This window comes from Diadema antillarum, unplaced genomic scaffold (genome assembly GCF_040938485.1).
Source record: "Diadema antillarum isolate AM-2024a unplaced genomic scaffold, OU_Dant_1.0 scf00000153, whole genome shotgun sequence".
Classification (NCBI taxonomy): Eukaryota; Metazoa; Echinodermata; class Echinoidea; order Diadematoida; family Diadematidae; genus Diadema; species Diadema antillarum.
In genome coordinates, this window is record NW_027271042.1 from 687,501 (window position 1) to 706,316 (window position 18,816).

At 37.8% G+C, this 18,816-nt stretch overlaps 1 protein-coding gene across 2 annotated transcripts in view; it reads left to right on the top strand.

Moving 5' to 3' along the window:
* Positions 1-3,433: 3,433 nt before the first annotated feature.
* The window catches only part of LOC139721979 (uncharacterized), a 175,460-nt gene continuing 160,077 nt past the window's right edge, over positions 3,434-18,816 (top strand). The window contains exons 1-2 of one of the 2 annotated variants that reach the window (XM_071633302.1): positions 3,434-3,522; positions 14,494-14,567. The gene's annotated coding sequence lies outside the window, so the exon portion shown is untranslated. Of the gene's footprint in view, positions 3,523-13,941; positions 14,568-18,816 lie in introns of those variants that run through there. The other variant, XM_071633303.1, reaches the window with a different exon arrangement.

An 18,816-nucleotide genomic window follows, 5' to 3' on the forward strand; every position in this document is an offset into this window, starting at 1 on the left:
GACCTCTTTGTTTTTGGATATTCTCTGCCTTTTCAAAACCAATTCTCACCAATCATAATCTTTGAATTCCTCTTATAATTGCATGCCGTTTCATATTTCATACGACTACTAAATAGGTTTCTCTTTATCTCACAAAAAGCGTTGGAACCCAATAAATCCCATCTAAACCAAAGCTATATCATCCCTTTAAGCCCTGTGATGTGTAATGTCGGTCTTGTGGGCCTTTTTTGCCTATATGGTGTCGAGATTGTGGGCCGTTTGTTTGCCGATTGTCGAGTTTATAGGCCTTTATTTGCTTTAACGTAATTTAGTGTAGAGCTGGTGGACCGTATAAAGGATCGTGGGCCTATTTTATTCTTGATGTAGAGCTCATGGGCCGTGCATGTTCGCTTAGTGTCTAATTCGTGAACCGTATGACTCGTGGGTTCATGACTCGTGGGATTTTTTTTTTTCTCTCTCTCTCTGGGGTGCTGGACCGCATGAACCACCCTTCAGATTGATGGACACGTAAGCCCCTGTTCCACTGATGCTGCTCTGTTCACAATTTGACTTTTTTTTTCATTGCGTGGGAACGCAATAATATTGCGTTGGAACGCAATAATTATTGCGAGGGAACGCAATGATTATTGCGAGGGAACGAAATAATTATTGCGAGGGAACGCAATAATTATTGCGAGGGAACGCAATAATATTGCGAGGGAACGCAATATTATTGCGAGGGAACGCAATGATATTGCGAGGGAACGCAATAATATTGCGAGGGATAGCAATAATATTGCGTGGGAACGCAATGATATTGCGAGTGAACGCAATAATTATTGCAAGAGAACGTAATAATCATTGCGAGGGAACGCAATAATCCATTGAGTTTTTTTTCCTCATGTCACCAGTCCTGGCGGGCTCCGTATTAACAAAACATTACTTGAGGAAGATTTGAGATTTTTCAATCGCAAAAGTAAGAAAATTAAACACCCATGGACAATGTAAATGGCAAAATCGAACGTGCTATGTCAGCTTTTGGTTTTTCAGTGTGTCTTCCACTGTGTACCAAGTCGATGGATGTGTACCGAATGGGGAGGGTGTGGGTGGGATCGAGTTGTATCCCGGGGCCCCTGATCCCCACGAGGAAACTCTTCACCTTTTCACTGACTGTCCCTTAGAATTAAAATCCAGCGATATAGTACACACTTTAGGTGGAATATTTGGAAAATGTCCAATAAAAAGTAAGAGAGATAAATATCTATGCATGGGCAATATGAATGGCTAAATCGTGCTATCTGTCACTTCTCTTTCCGCAGTCTATCTTTTTCACTGTGTATTATAGGTTTAAATGGAGGGGTACCGAAGGGGAGAAGGCGTGGGAGGGGCCGGGTATCCTTCTCCAACACGAGGAGAAACTTTTGCGCTATCCAGCCGTCTTCTCTAATGGAAAAATGAAACAACAACAACAACAACAACAACAACAACAACAAAACTTTATGTATACATATACTACTCAGCTCAAATCTTTCGTGACTGGAATGCATATTCTATTATGAGTAGCTGGTGGGGAGCCATCAGGGCCCCTGCACGCATATTTGTTAATGTTCATTGTGCAGTGATAGGCCTCTGTATAGGCCCTACACTGTATTTAGGCCTATATATTAGTATATAATATGTCAATTGATTTCATCAGGTTGACCATTCTGGCAAAGTTGGTTTTACATTGTTGCTTCGAACATTATCCCTGTATGTATAGAATTTAGATAGGCCTATATAAAAAAAAACAACCAAACAATCAATGCTTCGCCAAACCACGGACAGTCAGTCAAGTCAACTATTAGTACGAGTGTTGTTTGCACGTCGGAGAAGAAAATGTAAAGTGAAAAAGATGCTTCTTTCTATACCTCCCAATTTCAAGTGTTATAAAAATTATAGGCTTAACATATAGGCCTATACCCTGCTAAGGGGGAGTGCTCACCATTCTCGGCTCATTTCATTACGTCTCTCCTGACATTTAGACTATAAAGGGATAGCATATACAACAAATAGCATACGGTGTTTTTTTTTATTGAGCTAGGTTCTTCGATCATCACTGTGAGGGAGACTTTGAGTTTTTATACTTTTTGAAGGCCTTTCTCATCCGAGAAGTGCATGTTATTGACCGAAAGATCAGTCTAAATCGACTGGGATGTGTTCTGCCGAGTCGAGTGCCTCTGGCTTCGATTACCTTAAAGGTTATTGGGAGTAGTGATTAAAAAAATTGAATGTTGAGTTATGCGGAAATTTTATGCATAAGGTCCTATGTGAAGGTCAGTTGTATCACAAACTGTCATGCCAAATAAAAATTTCGCAATGAAGCCTAAAATATAAGGACTGATATCACCATATTTTCCTCAACAAACCATAACTGTATATGAAAAAGACGGTTTATTCTGAAAGTTTATCATAACTGTTGTTCACATTTTGTAGGCCTATATCTAACAATACTTACATTGATTATACTGATTGACATTTTCACTTATATCTAGGCCCTAGTTGCTTCTGTCCCTAACTCACATTTTAAAACTACTAGAAGGGGGCCTATTTTGAAGCAAGAGCCATGGAGTTTTGTTTCATCTGCAAATGCCCACGGTAAATAATCCCTCTGCTGATTATTAGGAGAACCGTCAAAGTAAAGAGAAAAAAGGGAAAAAAAAAGAAGTTATTACATTGTCTGTCCATCCCTAATTTACAGGCGTACCGCGGATTTTTCTGTCTGCTAATGAAATTCGAAATGTAGGCCTAGTAAAATACTAAATATAAGGGCCTACTGCAATTAGGTCAATGACTTCTGGCATTGATTAGAAGTTACCTGGTACCCTTTGATTGATAACCTTGGTTTAAATTTGTGGTTGCTATACTCCAAATTTTAGTAGGCCCTACTTGTATTTAATATGCCTACTAGATCAGAGACGAGAATGACAACATTCATGGTAATCTGTTCTGGAATGACAAGGACGATAGAGAAGGAGTTATGCTTCATGGAGTGGGAAGCTTTCTCCAGACCAGTCTAGAGAGTCGATTTGAGATGGGCAAACCTGAAATAATAAGAGGGATGTCTTGTAAAATGCATAGAGAGTCTGCTAGATGATTATATGCCATATGGATGAAAATTGTTAACGCATTACATTATTTTTGATTCATGATTCTTAAGTTCCCAAATACCTCGATCAAATATTTTTCAGACTGCACTTGTTCGATCATAAATCGACAAGCTGCGGATGGTCTTGGGGCGCCAGCAGCTGTGTGTGTGACTGCTGGAAGAGTCGGAAAACTGGGATACTAGTACATCGAATGTGTATTGTGTTCCTTCTCATACACATGTACCAAAGATCGTACACTTTGCTCATACTGTTCGCTCGCTAGCTAGCTGAGCGCTATGTGATGTTGTGAGCCAGCTGAATCATCGATTATACGCAGCTGACCATCCTGCTCTTGCACGGTACAACGTACCTCGGACTGGAATCGGAACTCAACGTTGGAAACTTCATCTGGTAATTGGTATGTGGGGAAAATTTTGACTTGGTGATTTTACTCAAATTACTTTAAATGCAGGTCAAAGTTTCTCTTTCAATTTTCAACTTCAGAGGGGAGCTGTGCAAAGCGCAGTTGATCCAGTTCACTACTCGTACTACACTAGCGAGACATCTAACGACACTTCACGTTACACGGGTCTCATCATATCGTGCATTAGCCCGACCAGACGCCGTACAGCGACTGGGCTGTGTATAGTTAACCGTGCATGTGCACCTAAATTCTAACGTTAGCTGGAGATTTACAGAGAACATGGAATCTCCTAACGTTACAGGTTTCTCTTCAGTCTTCACACAGGCTCATTGCAGAATACAGAACACCCTCTAAATCTACTAGTATCATAAATTCTCATTCACGGTAATCACAGTCATAGCAGCATGCGCAGTATGCACAGAATTTGGAGTGTAAATTAACGTAAATTTACACACAAATCCTCAAAATACCACAATGTTTGGAGTGCTATTGATGATGGGGACCCACTGGGCACGTATTCACTGATTTGCATGTCATGCAGTGATGTTGAAAAGTGATTTTGATATGCACTATTTATTGACTATATGTTTCTTTGAATCAGAGGATCTTTGAGCCATTGTGGCATTGTGCTTTTGTGCACGTGAACCTCCAATTGTCATACAATGATGGTATTGATGCATTTGTGACCCGCTACAACAAAAGGATCCTTAAGTGGCTGACGGGTAATCCGAGAAAATTGAGTTTGAAGTCAGATCATCAAAATCCGTCAAAACGTTCGGATGTCTGTTTTTGACATAACTTTGCAGTCTAATGTCATGACTGTATCTTCTATCATCTGCCGAAATTTCGAAAGTACTACAATGTAAATGATTAAAGGGAAGGCAAGAAAATAGCATTTTTCTGGGCCATAATTTTCCGACTTTCAACGAACAGAAATGTGTCCAAAGATTTGGATTTAGCGCCGCAGCTACATTGTAGCACCGAGTCGAGTCTGGCATTGCGCAATTGCATGCACAAACTTCGGTCGTTCGGAGTTTACGTACCATTAGGGATGGCGATCAGCTGCCTTTAACGATCACCCCGTCACTGTACAGGCATGCTAACCTGGAAACATTAAACTGCACATTACTTGAATATGAGACCATTCTGAAGCAAATAATTTTCACACAACAATAGATATAATGTACATTGTACTCTTAAAAGAATCCCACAAGGATTGGAACAATCCTCCCCCAGCATTCCCACTGATTCCCACTGATCAGTTACTAGCCATCCTCTTTAAAACTGATTGTGATCATCCTCTCAGATCTGCTGAATGTCAAGTTCAAATCTATTAACATACAGTTCGACCTCGATTATCTGGTCATGTCGGGACTGGCGCTCATCCGGATAAGCGAATTGGCCGGATATGGGAGACACAATGTTAATGTATAGCTGCCGTCCAAGCTGCCGTCCCAGTGCACTGGCAGCTAGGCAGGTAGCGTACCCCGCAATGGTGGTGTAATCTATGCCAGCCTGCGCAAAATTGTGGTCCCTTCTTCACAAAAATAAAGTATATCTTGTAGGTAGATCGTGTGAGTTTTGTAGAAATTTTAATTGAATTTAAAGTCACTGTTTTTTCTCAATTCTTGGATGAAAAATAAAGGCCTTCACTGCGTGAACGCGTACGGATAATAGAAATTTCTGGATAAAAGGAGACTGGATAATGAGGTCGAACTGTACATTGTAAACCATGCTTTCAATCTATATTTTGCTGTGCTGGCCATTGTGCCCCTTACCAGTTATCACTATGACATTATTACAATGCATCATTGTTGTACACAATCTAATCGACTGTATGATTTATGTAGAAAAAATATTTAGTGTAGATTTGTGTTCTGGTCCATGCGAGGTTTGTGAGGCGATAACATCATCATGCCATACTTAACATGCCATATTTTACATGACCACTGCCACTGCTTCATTTTGAATATACACTTGTGACAAATTTCATTTTAGAACTTTGTTCTTTCTGTCAAATTTTAAAGCTTTCATCTTTTTGTTTGAATTCAGAGTACTCTAGATAGTTTCTGGTAGGGTGAGTCGAGCCGCGCAGTTGAATATTGCTGACGTAACAAAAGGTTCTATTGGGAAATCGGGCGACTTTCAGCACGCATTGGATACGTATGGGTGGAAATCACTGATTTCTATGGAAGAGCAAGATCAGTGGTTGAAATGAGCTGCTTGGTGGAGGTCTGTGCTCTCAGAGTGCTTCTCTAGTTTGTATGTCTTTTTTTTTTTTTAGATTTTGTATGAACTGTGGCCCATGGGAATCAACGGCATTACCACAAGAAAAAAAAAAGGGGGGGGGGGCAGGAGGGGCTGGAATGAAGCAAACCACATGGTTAATCCCTGTTTTCTCTTAATGTTATGGCAGATTTTCTGTTTAGTCTTCTTGTCCTTGTTTATATGATTTTAATAGAAAATGCATTTCCTAAAGTTATTCATGGGACATGCATTGTAGACTGCAGACACACAGATACATTGTACTTTGCAGCTTCATACTGCTACCCAGATTTCTTGTTTGGGTTTTCATGCCTGACCTAGTTCTTTCTGTAAGAAGTGTTTTGTTAACCTCTTTCTGAAGGAAACTTCATTATATGTGACCCTGCACCTCAAAACAAACAAAAAGTCGCCAGACATGAATTTTTAGTTAAGACCATATTCGGAAAGAGCAGACTTTAAGCTTTAAAAGGATGTATAACTCAAATCAAATGGACTCTCCTAACCTATCTAAATATTGGAAAGAAAGCACAAACTCAGGAAAAGTGTGAACTGAGAAAAGAGGCTCTGAAGTACAGTGTCTATTCAAGCGCTTAATGTTTACCAAACCGTGCTGGCTGTGCGATGAATGGGACAAAAAACAGGAAGTAAACCACCAGAGTAACACAATGAAGGGATTATCAGATTAAACTGAAATTATACATGCCTCATTAACAGATTCTGTTCAAAGTTAATGCCAACTTTCAAAGCAGTAGCTCCATCCTTTCAAAAGTTATTAGAGTTGAAAGTGAAGAGTGTGGACAAGCTTTTTATGCCTCCGCCACGAAGTGGTGCCGGAGGCATTATGTTTTCGGGTTGTCCGTCCGTCCGTCCGTCCGTCCGTCCTTCCTTCCGTCCGTCCGTCCGTCCGTCCGTCCGTCCTTCCGTCCGTCCGTCCGTCTTTCCGTCCGTCCGTAATGAATTTTGTGGACAAGGTAACTATCAAAAGCTATTGAGGTATCCTAATGAAACTTGGCATGTATGTGTATTAGGGGGTGAAGTTGTGCCTATCAACTTTTGGGTGCACGTGCTAAAGGTCAAAGGTCAAAAGGTCAAGGTCAAATACATAAAATTTCACTATTTCCACCATATCTATGCAATGCCTGAAGATATTTTCTTGAAACTTAGTGTATGCATGTATTACCCAATTTAGATTCTCTGGTGAAAGTTTGGGTCATGAGGTCAAAGGTCAAAGGTCAAAAGGTCGAGTAAAAGTATTAAAACTTCTTTTTTTTTCTCTGTAAATTGGAAAATTGTTCAAGGTATCTTCATGGAACATAGTATATACATGTACTGACTGGCAGTGATTATCTAGAGAATGTAGGGTTCATGGGGTCAAAGGTCAGGGGTCAAAGGTCAAGTGCAACACTTCAAAATTTTACTATTTCCCTCATGTTCATGCAATGCCAGCAGGATTAGTTTTTTTTTTTTTTTTTTTTTAATTGCCTCAAAGGTCAAAAGGTCAAAGATCAAGTGAAAGTGCTGAGCTAACTTTTTCCTCCATATCTCGGAAGTGGCTCAATTTATCATGAAACTTACTGCATATCTATGCATGTTTTACCTGAAAGTGATTATCTTATGAATTTTAGGGTCAAAGGCCAGATGAACATGGTAACAATTTACTATTCAGTACAGAAATTGCACTTTTTCTCCATACCGGTACCATGAAAATTACTCAATGCATAAATGTATGAATGGGTCAAAGTCAAGATAAAGTCCTTAAATCCCCAAATACATGCTCTCCTATTCATCCAATTAAACCAAGGTCAAGGAAGATGAACATTCAACACATTTGTGACAAACTTGTCATTTCAATATTTTGCCAGTTTTGTGAAAATGTAATCACACATTGTCCACATGTACTATCTAGACCTATTAGGAGAATCATGCATTATGGCGGAGGCATAACAGTCGCCATAGCGACATTTCTAGTTCAGAAATGAAAAAGGGATTCTAAAGACACACCTAATCACACTATTCTACCGAAAATGTTCGAGATAAACTGCTAAAAAAACACACTTTCCTGCCCGTTTTATGATACCAAATTTTAGCATAATGTAAAAGAAGACCCGCTCTTTCAGAAAATATGAAAAAGTCAAGTTCGGCTAGGTTGACCCATTTCACTTATTTTCAGTCCTCACGCAAAATCAGTGTGTGCGACTTTGTGTTCGTTTTGAGGTGCACGGTCACATATGCTCTTTTGTAGTACTCTTAAAGCAGTATAAAGCCATGTTCATCCAGCTGTTAGATGAACCACTTATAATTTACAAATCTTGTTACAGCCATTGAATTTCTGGTCACAGTTTTTATCATGTGTTTGGGGTCAATAATTGCTGGGTTCCCAAGTAGTTTGTTGCTCCATAGAGTCCATCAGTTGATACAGTCTAGATCTTGGGATGGTATAGTTTTGGTCAAGATGCTGTCAGATTCAGATTTTATCTTTTTACGAGACCGAGCAAACACTTGTGAAATATTAAAGCGCATACAATTCTAAGAGAAATTCAAAGTTTATTTGATGAAAAAAACGTTTTTGAAGTGGCTGAGATATCAAAACCATTAAAAACAAAATGGACCTAATAAAAGCTGGGTCCCACCTTTTATTAGAACCTCTTTGTTTTTGGATATCTCAGCCATTGTAAGTGCTTTGTAATTATGTTACAGAAAAGTTGGAAAACTGAAGCCCCATCTTAACCAAAAGTGCACCCATCCCTTTAAGGCCCATTCACACAGGTTTTGTTTTTTTGATCGCCATGCAAAAATTAATGTTTAATGCTGTTCACATGTCAGCTGCAAGTGACACACTTCAAATCTCTGAACTGTTCATGCCCAACCGATAGTGGCATTTACACTGAGGCAAATTAGCGGGATCCAAATCTCCATTTGAAATTTTAATTCCAGTTGGACATTGAAATCTCACTGAATACCACGATCAAATCATGATCCAAATCCTAAGAAATCTTGTGATTGTTTTGGAGTTATCACTGTTATTTGAGAAATAAAGTGATAGCTTGCAACATGGCATGTACAAGTCTTAGTGCTGTACACAGCAAATAATCCTTTTTATCCCATTATTCAAAACAGACATCACATCAGGGTACAAACATATGGGCAAGGGTCATCACCACTCAGTAATTTCAGGCACTGCATGCACAGCTTAGTTGTGATCGGCAATTAGTGGAATATTTCAGTGTACCTGAATGGAAGCGAAAAAATCTTGGTACTTGGATTGCAATCAATATCATACTATTTTTTTTTTTTGTGTGTGAATGACACCAAAGACTGGAGTGTGACAAAAGGCACCGTAGTGTGCTAACCCAATGTGGCGAGTTTCATCACAGGATTGAAAACCCCTTTTTTTTTCTTTTCTTTTTTGCAGGTGTTGTTCACACACACTGTGCAAGGCAAATTATCACAAACGTTTCTAGAAGAATTTAAGATGGACTAATTTTTGCATTACCATGCTGATTGCAATACTAGTAGTCAATGGGTTATTGCTGTGTGTGTGTGTGTGTGTGTGTGTGTGTGTGTGTATATGTGTCCACACTTAACTTCTTGAAGACTTGTCCTGAGTGTACTCAAGCATACTGTAAACGTGGAAATTTTCGCGGTACATTAATTTTCGCGGATTTCACGCTACGTTCGGCTAGCGCGAATTCAAAAACGCGCGAATATATCTTCACAATTTTCTATGCAGATTTTGAACGGGATGAATTGTGTGCGCTTCATCGATGATACTGCTACGTAGTACAATGTACAGGCATGTTTACACTACTAGTACTGAGCGAAGAGACGATAGATTGCTGTGTACTGTGGTAGCATGCATGTGTATACCGCACGCACCGATGCTACATTCCCCCGTGACTACGGTACTACAGTCACAGCTGTACTATGTATTTGAGTCGCTCGCTACGTCGCTTGTCGTACGCTGGCATAGCAAGCTATGTAGCAGAGGCTTTGGATGAAAGCAGTGAATGTGTACTACAGTAAAGTAACCTGCTGCGGAGCGCGAATTTAAGAACCCGCGAATACGTTTTCGAGCCGCTCAGCGCGAAAAATTAATCGCGCGAAAATATTGACGTTTACAGTATATAATGTCTGGGGAATGTGTGATATGGCAAAATCAGCTCATACTTAACAGATTAAAAATCACTTCTTTTGCATTGCATTTCAAAAATCATATTCAGAAAAACATCAATATCAGATATGTGTAGAACTTTGTATCTCATCTTGACATGAAGGTGTGGCATTTGAAAGATATGACTAAACTTGATGAAGTTTGGAAGGCTGTAACTGTGTATGTACAATGGTAGGCACATAAAACTACAATAGTACCAAGGTACTGATAGTAGTAAAGCCTTACAATCCCATGTGTGCACATAAATTCATGCAGGCACACATGGAAAATATAATAGACAGAAAGTTGCTGAAAGAGATTCATGCTGCAAAAAAAAAAAGTACATTCATGTACTTAGCTCTATATCCATTATTTCTGAATCATGGTGATTATAGTCAGTAGGTATTTCACTGACACTAGTATAACTTTCTCTTCCTATACTCAATGCTATTTCTAAAGGAAGGTAACAACTGAGTTCAGGACGAAATGACTGATTTTGTAACATAATCAACCATGCGACACCTAGCGCCCCATAGAACTTATCTTCGAGGTTAAGGATCACCCTCTGAACATAACTAATGAAACAAGTTGATCTCCATTATCTTTGGAGTATTAAGATATTTTTTGTAGCAAAAGGTTAACTATAGGTCCTACATACAAGTTGTAGAGTTTTTGTTTTTGTTTTTAAATTCCTCAGCAACAATTTCAAGTGTGATGTCATCCACAGTTTAAATACCTCCCACTGTCTGTTAGTTTTGTAGGCTTTGACAGCTGAGACTGGTTGGCTTTGCAGATTCCAAATAGCTCTCCCTGCATTTTAAAGAACAAAGGTAGGGGAATGGGGGGGGGGGGGGATGAAACGGGGAAGGAGGGGATGAAACGGAGGGAGGGGGAGAGATACTCACATTATAAAACAGAAATAGCACTGGCTACCTTCATGGTACTTGTAAGAAACACTTTTTAATCTTCTGTATTCAAGTCATTTTGGCCTCTTCTGAAGAGTGCAAAGGGTGCTCAGAATAATTATAAAACAGATAATGTACAATGTATAGATGTGATAGGGAGAATACTCCCATCTAGTTGAGGGTAATGCACATGAACAAGTCACAGTGCTGGCCATTTGTTTTGTTAAGCTGCAGATATTGTCAAGGATTGCATTCTAGTATAGTCATAGATGGTGAATGTACAGTAACGTTGATTCTTCAGCTCAGTGGAAGTATGCCATACTGTTCATAGGTTTAGGGAGCTAGTTTAATAGAGACCATAAAATTGACCTGTTATATGAGATTCAAGAATTGCTGTGATGACATTAAAACTGTCTCCTTTCCAGACATTTATTCTCACCTGTAGAATTTTACAAATACTTGTACCTGTTATCTCGTAATTTGTAAACATTAGCATTGAATAGGTTTACAGTGTAGAATTTAATGACCTTATTTCAATTCATCTGTACAACATACTTTTGTAGAATGTCTTCCTATTGGAATACTGCCTTGTTCTGTGTTTATATTACAATGATGATGGACTAGTAGCAATAAAGATATTATTTACCATTTGCAGATGAAGCAAAAACCCAGCTTTAGTGGTTCAAAATAGTTCTAAAATGTGAGTTACGGATAGAAACAACCAATGTAAAAATGTTAATCGGGATAATCAAAGTATGCTTTGATATACAAAAAGAGAACAAATAATTTGTTATAATAAAATGGTATTTAGAATAAACTGTCAACAGTTATGGTGTAGTGAGAAAAATAGTGATAATATTGATATCTCTTCATATTTTAGGCTTTATTTGCAAAATGTTTGTATGGTTCCGTTTTGTGATACAACTAACCTATGCATGCATCAAATGTGATAACTCGAAAATTTTTAAAATCACTGTTCCCAATGGTACACAGTACCTGGTCATCCTTTCCACTTTTAGCGAAGAAAGAGAACAAAAGTAGTTGTGGAAGGATTTCCCTTGCTGAATTATTCAATGATTACCACTTGGGAGAAAGAGAACTTTTGAATTAAAATTAGTGCAACTCCATTTTATCATCAAGCTGTAGCATTTTCAGCTAAACTGGAATGGGTCTCATTGAGGTCTAATACAATATGTAAGGCAGTTTCATATGTAGCTTTCCACTCTGCGCATAAGCAAAAAAAAACAAACAAAAAAAAAAACTTTGTACCACCAGGCATGTTGGTTTTTAAATTCACTGGGATAAATGATTATTCATGCAGTCCTTATAAATGCTGCCTGCCAGCACATCCACCTGACAGCAAAAGTGGTACTTTGCAATATCAATAGAGAGAGATTGTTAATACATTCAATGCGAGATAATGAAATGGATGCTTTCCCAAGTGTAAATTGATGGATCATTCTGGTCGTCCGGACTACACAAGTTCATTCTTTGTTTGAACAGGATTGATAAATCCCAACAACTGTTACATTCATTCATTCATTCATTAAGCTAAATGCAATACAGTGAAACCCTGTTAAAACGAGGTCCGTGGGACCGGCGATATTACCCCGGTACCTCGTTATAACCATACGCATCAAAAACAAAGAAACCATAAGCACGACATCATACAATATACCCATCAACGAAACTTAAGAACATCCTTTGCGTTGTTATTACACAATTATGGATCATTATTATTGAGAGAATAAAGGGAAATTATTTGTGAATTAGACGAAGAAATAGGGGCTGAAATGAGTTAATTCTTTATTGTAATTCTTGTTTGTTAAGTTTTTTCTAAACACCAGCGCAAATAGAGTAACATACAAACATTGTTTACTGTAACTTGCGAGGTATATTATGCTGTTGGTGCCCAGCGGGAATTTGATGATTTCATAAATCATTTTGACTGTAATTTTATGCAATGTATGATCATTGCGCCCAAATGGATTAAAAATGCGTTCTTTATTTTCTTCCGAAAAATCTCTTTGGGTTTTGTACAACCGTTCTTGAAAAATATGCGACAGGATTGAATGTGGAAGGTTGTCATCCTTTTACGCAAATCTGTACCTGGTAGGCCATTCTGAAAGAAAGAAAAATCTTTATTGTGAAATGCAGTGTTAAAATTGTGATAATGAACAAACCCAGATGTATTCAAACTAATTAAATGCGTTTGTTTCTTTTTCTGATTTAGGTTAACATGCGTCATTCAACTTTTTACGCTATACTGTCACCTGGCGAGATCGCGATGATTTCAGAGTAACATACAGGCGTTGTTTACCGTAACTTGCGAGGTATTTTACGCTGTTGGTGCCCAGTGGGAATTTGATAATTTCATGAAGCATTTCGGCTGTAATTTTATACAATGTATGATCGTTTCGCCCGAAGGGTTTAAAAATGCGTTCTTTATTTTCTTCCGAAAATCTCTTCGCGTTTTGTACATCCGTTCTTGAACTGTTGAATGCGTATGTTTCTTTTTCCGAACACCGATTTTATAGGTTAACATGCGTTATTCAACTATTTTTACGCTACTGTCACCCGGCGAGATCGAGATGATTTTATCAATTATTTCGTCTTTAATCATACATACTCATATTCAAATTATCATTTGTTAAATGATAATGAACAAATCCAGATCTATTCAAACTAATAAATGCGTTTGTTTCTTTTTCTGAACACCGATTAAGTAGGTAAACACACCTTATTCAACAATCTTAACGCTACTGTCACCCGGCGGGATCGCGATGATTTCATCATTTTGGCTTTAATCATCCAAACTCATATTTGCTAACCAGCAAAAGAACTGGAAGTCGGAACTAAAATTGGAAAGTATATAATGATGAGTTTCACACGCATTCCAATTGTCCATTTTTGGCCACAAGTGTCGCTACATGAAAAGTTTTTGAATGCGTTATCTATTTTTTTTTTCTCGTTGCGCTGTGGTCTGACCTAATATCACGCACGCGTTTCTCGCGAAAAAGAAAATCGAATGATTATGTTAAATAATTTAGTAGGAACATCGGAAGGCATTCCTGTGTCTTATCGCGTGATTTAGAAGAAAACACGGAAGGAACGGTTCTCTGCAAAACGGGAAAAGACGTGGATAGTGTGAATTCAGTTTTCAGTGTTTCGTTTGTCGCGTGTTTGAAAGCAGCAATTTAGTCAAGAAAAGGAACCTTGTTATATCCGATCAAATTGCTTATGTTTTTCTTTATCATGATTTACTGAAATTGTCCTCGTTATAACGGGAATCTCGTTATAACCGAACTCGTTATAACCGATTCGTTCTGCCATAGGTTTACACGCAAAGGAAAACGGGACCGACTCGATCACCTCGTTATAAGCGGTTCCTCGTTATAACCGAACTCGTTATAACGGGGTGTCACTGTATATGTCACTCTGAAAACAAGTGAAGAACCCCTAACGACTGAGAAAAAGAGAGGTCATTCATACCAATCTGCCCATGAGTTACAAATTTTTAACTCTGAACTGGCTTATTTATGAATGCCTCCCAGGTCGAACAGATCTTATTCTCTATGTTCAGTAGACTGGGTTTAGTACTAACAAACAGATTTCTATTTTCTTCCACCTTTTCTTTTCACCTAGACACTGAACTGGCCTGTATTCACCCATCAAAAGGCTTCCCAATACAATACTGCAGTGAAGAGAGGAGCCAAGAGGTATGTGTTTTGTTGTGAGCTGGTAGTTTTGTTTCTACAAACTGGAGAAGTCTTCTTGATTTATGAGAGGGGTGTGTCAGTGGTGGTACTAGGGTCAACCAACTGGGTGTTTATTAGAGCTGACACAGTGTCATGTTGGAGTGGAGTGATTCCCAGGAGTGACTACACACAGTGTGAGTGAATTCAGGCTTTGGGCTGTTCTCTCACTGTCCTACATGGTTCATGTAGGCTACATGCTTACAGTGAGAGTTCAGACTTAGATGATGATGACAATGATAGTAATGGTAATGATTATGATAGTCAGTGATAATAGTGGTTAAAGTAACAGTGATAATAATTATAATAGATCCTTCATGAGAAAAGAGAGCAGACTCTGACAAAGCATGTGATAAAAATATTCTGATAAACTTGAAGTTTTAACCTGTTGAGGACGAGTTCTGAGTATGCTCAGGCAGCTGTCTATGGGAAATACTTGTTTCCCACGCAAAATCAGTCCTTCCTCAATGGGTTAATTTCATAATATTCTGGGACCTATGAGGTGTATATGAATAACATGAACCAGTATGGATAGTATGAATCAATAAATGGCTGAATATTTGCCCTTCTCTAAAAGTTGTGACTATCAGTTAAAGGGACTGTACAGTACTGGTTGAGGTAGGGATTCATGTTTTGAACATTCCTAAGTGAGATAATGAAAAGCCTCTTATGAAATATGAAAGAGCATGTAATTTTAAGAAGGATTCAACGTTAATTTGATGAAAATTGGTTTTCAAATGGCTGAGATATCCAAAAAAGTGTTAATAATAAAAGGCGACATGCCCCAACTTTATTAGTATCTCTTTGTTTCACCTTGTTTTTGGATATCTCGGCCATTTCAAAACCGATTTTCATCAAATAAACTTTTGATACCCCTTAGAACTGCATGCTCTTTGATATCTCATAGAGTAGTTTCTGAATATCTCACAAAACGTTAAAAGCTAAATCTTCACCTCGACCAGAACTGTACACACCCTTTAATTTTGATGATTTGGCTGGTTTTCTAAAATATCTATATATTATAGTGAGACAAAGAAATTTCACAAAGTAATATTTGGTAAATTTTTGTGTTGTATGCAGTGCTGGATAAGTGGAAATGCCACAGAAAGGTGTTCTGAGGAACAAACTTAAAGACTACCGTGTGAAAAAAAAGGGTTTAAAGACAAATCAACTCCATTCAGACGACAAACATATGTGGCACTTAATGTTATGTAAAAAAAAGAATAATAAAGGAAGAAATTAGATGTCATTTAGAAGGGCCCAAAGTGAATGAAATACTGATTATTAAAGAGAGAGAGAGAGAGAGAGAGAGAGAGATTGATAATATAAGAGAGAAGTGACTGATTATAAGAAGAGATGGTTCTAGGTTGGTGGTGTCAGGAGCTACATTTGCTTTCATATGATTTTCTGATTTTAGGCTGAAATTCTCTGTAGAAAAATATTCCTAACTTGTCGAGGGATTTAATTTAATTTTGATTGATTTGATGTAGTATTTCTGCATGATAAGAAGATGAATTCACATCTCAAATAACAGCGGTTTATAAACCAACAAATGATAAACCTGCTTTGCTGCATGCAAAAAAAGTATTGTAAATGGTAACCAAATATATTTATAGTAACATATTAATGACCAAAGCATTAAAGCATTTCAAAGATTAGGATCTCTCATGTGCCAAATAAAGGAACAAAAGCTGCTCTTTATTACCAACAGAAAAAGAAGAAGAAAAAGAAGAATTGTATGTGTTTGTGTCATGTCCCGCCCAAGATACAATGTGTCTCCCTGATTACAGTTGTGAGAGAGGGCAAAATTGTACAGCAAACAGCAAAGAATTCAAAAGTCTGCCCTCTAGTGACAGTAAAGAGGTAAAGGCTTTGTAACACAATTATCCTGCCAGGATATAATTTGGACTGAATAGCTTGTTCAGTACATGGCTTTACACTTATTCAAGAATATTTTATAAAAAGGCCTTAGAAAATGAAGATTTGAGAGTATATATTGTGTCCATGCAAGGAAGCTTCTTGCTAACAGCAGTTAGGCTGCTGTGACTGGTTAAGAAGTTTGTAGTCTAAATGTCCCAATTTTTTGGCATGTAATACAGCAGTGACCTGTCTTTAACATAATTGTGAATTGTTATACTTAGCCGTCAGAGGTGGTGTTGCTTTTATTTCCCAAATCTTTATGTTAGAAATACAATGAAATATTGGGATAAAGCTGAAAGAAAAGGAGAGAAGATTTTGGACTACATACAGTTTGTTTAAAGTACACTTCTTATTTCTTTTTCTTTTTTTTTCGCTGCATTAAGTGCAATTCTTATAATGTGGCATGTCCATTAATAAGGCACTGCCGACTCATAAATACAACCTAAAGATGCAATTGTGTTTAATTTTTCTATCTTTCAGCTTTCTTTTTTTTTTAATGCCTCCGCCACAAAGTGGTGCCGGGCAGCCGGAGGCATTATGTTTTCGGGTTGTCCGTTCGTCCGTCCCTCCGTCCATCCTGCCGTCCGTAATGAATTTTGTGGACAGCATAACTTAAAAACCTTTCGAGGTATCCTAATGAAACTTGGCATGTATGTGTATTAGGGGGTGAAGTTGTGCATATCAACTTTCGGGTGCACATGCTCAAGGTCAAAGGTCAAAAGGTCAAGGTCAATTATGTAAAATTTCACTATTTCCACCATATCTATGCAGTGCCTGAAGGTATTTTCTTGAAACTCAGTGGATACATGTATTACCCAATTTAGATTCTCTGGTGAAAGTTTGGGGTCATGAGGTCAAAGGTCAAAGGTCAAAAGGTCAAGTAAAAATATTAAAACTTTACTTTTTTCTCCGTACCTTGGAAATTGTTCAAGGTATCTTAATGGAACATAGTACAGTGTACATATACATGTACTGACTGGCAGTGATTATCTAGGTAATTTAGGGTTCATGAGGTCAAAGGTCAGGGGTCAAAGGTCAAAGGCAACTCTTCAAAATTTTATTATTTCCCTCATATGTATGCAATGCCAGCAGGATTATTTTTTTTTTACACTTGGTGTACGCATGTATAACCTAATAGAGATTCTCTGGAAAGTTCCTTATTTTTCTATTTTTTTTTTGCCTCAAAGGTCAAAAGGTCAAAGGTCAAAAGGTTGAATATCAAGTGAAAGTGCTGAACTAGCTTTTTCCTCCATATCTTTTAAGTGGCTCAGGTTATCTTGAAACTTACTACATATTTATTCATGTTCTGCCTGACAGTGATTATTGTATGAATCTTAGGGTCAAAGGCCAGATGAAAATGGTAACAATTTACTATTTAATACAGAAATTGCACTCTTTCTCCCTACCTTGAAAATTACTCAAATTGATGCATAAACTTATGAATGGGTCAAAGTCAAGTTAAAGTCCTTAAATCCCCAAATACATGCTCTCCTATTCATCCAATTAAACCTAGGTCAAGGAAGGTGAACATTCAACACATTTGTGACAAACTTGTCATTTTAGTATTTTGCCAATTTTGTGAAAATGTAATCACACATTCTCCACATGTACTATAGACCTATTAGGAGAATCATGCATTATGGCGGAGGCATACCAGTCACCATAGCGACATTTCTAGTTCTATCGTAAAATTGTAAAACTGCTGACAGTCACAAAATTAAACCATTTGGAAAATCAGCGATAATGTTGTACAGCCTCTACAGCTCATGAGTGAACCCTGTGATATCAATGATATAGAAGATTGTATTCCGTTTGCCCTTTGGCATACTGGGGCTGCAGCTGATTTTAGGACTTCAGGTTTCTGCTTCTCTGCCAACGTGGTCTTTACTCTTTCAGCTCAAACTTGTAATATTATGAAGATTTGTACATTTCTCATATGTGCACACATTGACTCACAAAGCTATAAACTTAGAGCTTTCAGGAATTGTTAGGAAGGATTGTATTCTAGCTGTTAAAACATAGAATTGAAAATTATGAAGGGAGGTAATGTATAATGCCAACCTTTCATGGTTATGGACAAAACATGTCAATTAATGATGGTAACAAGTGATTGTTCAGTAATATAATAATGGAGTTCGCTTACTGGAAACAAGACTGCGTGCTGTTTATCTACATGTTCTTCTATTATGACCTTGACTAATAAGTAATTTTTTGCATCATTTTCTTGTATGATTTTTTTAAATTTATTTATTTATTTTGTTGTTGTTGTTGTTGTTGGTTTTTTTTTTTTTTT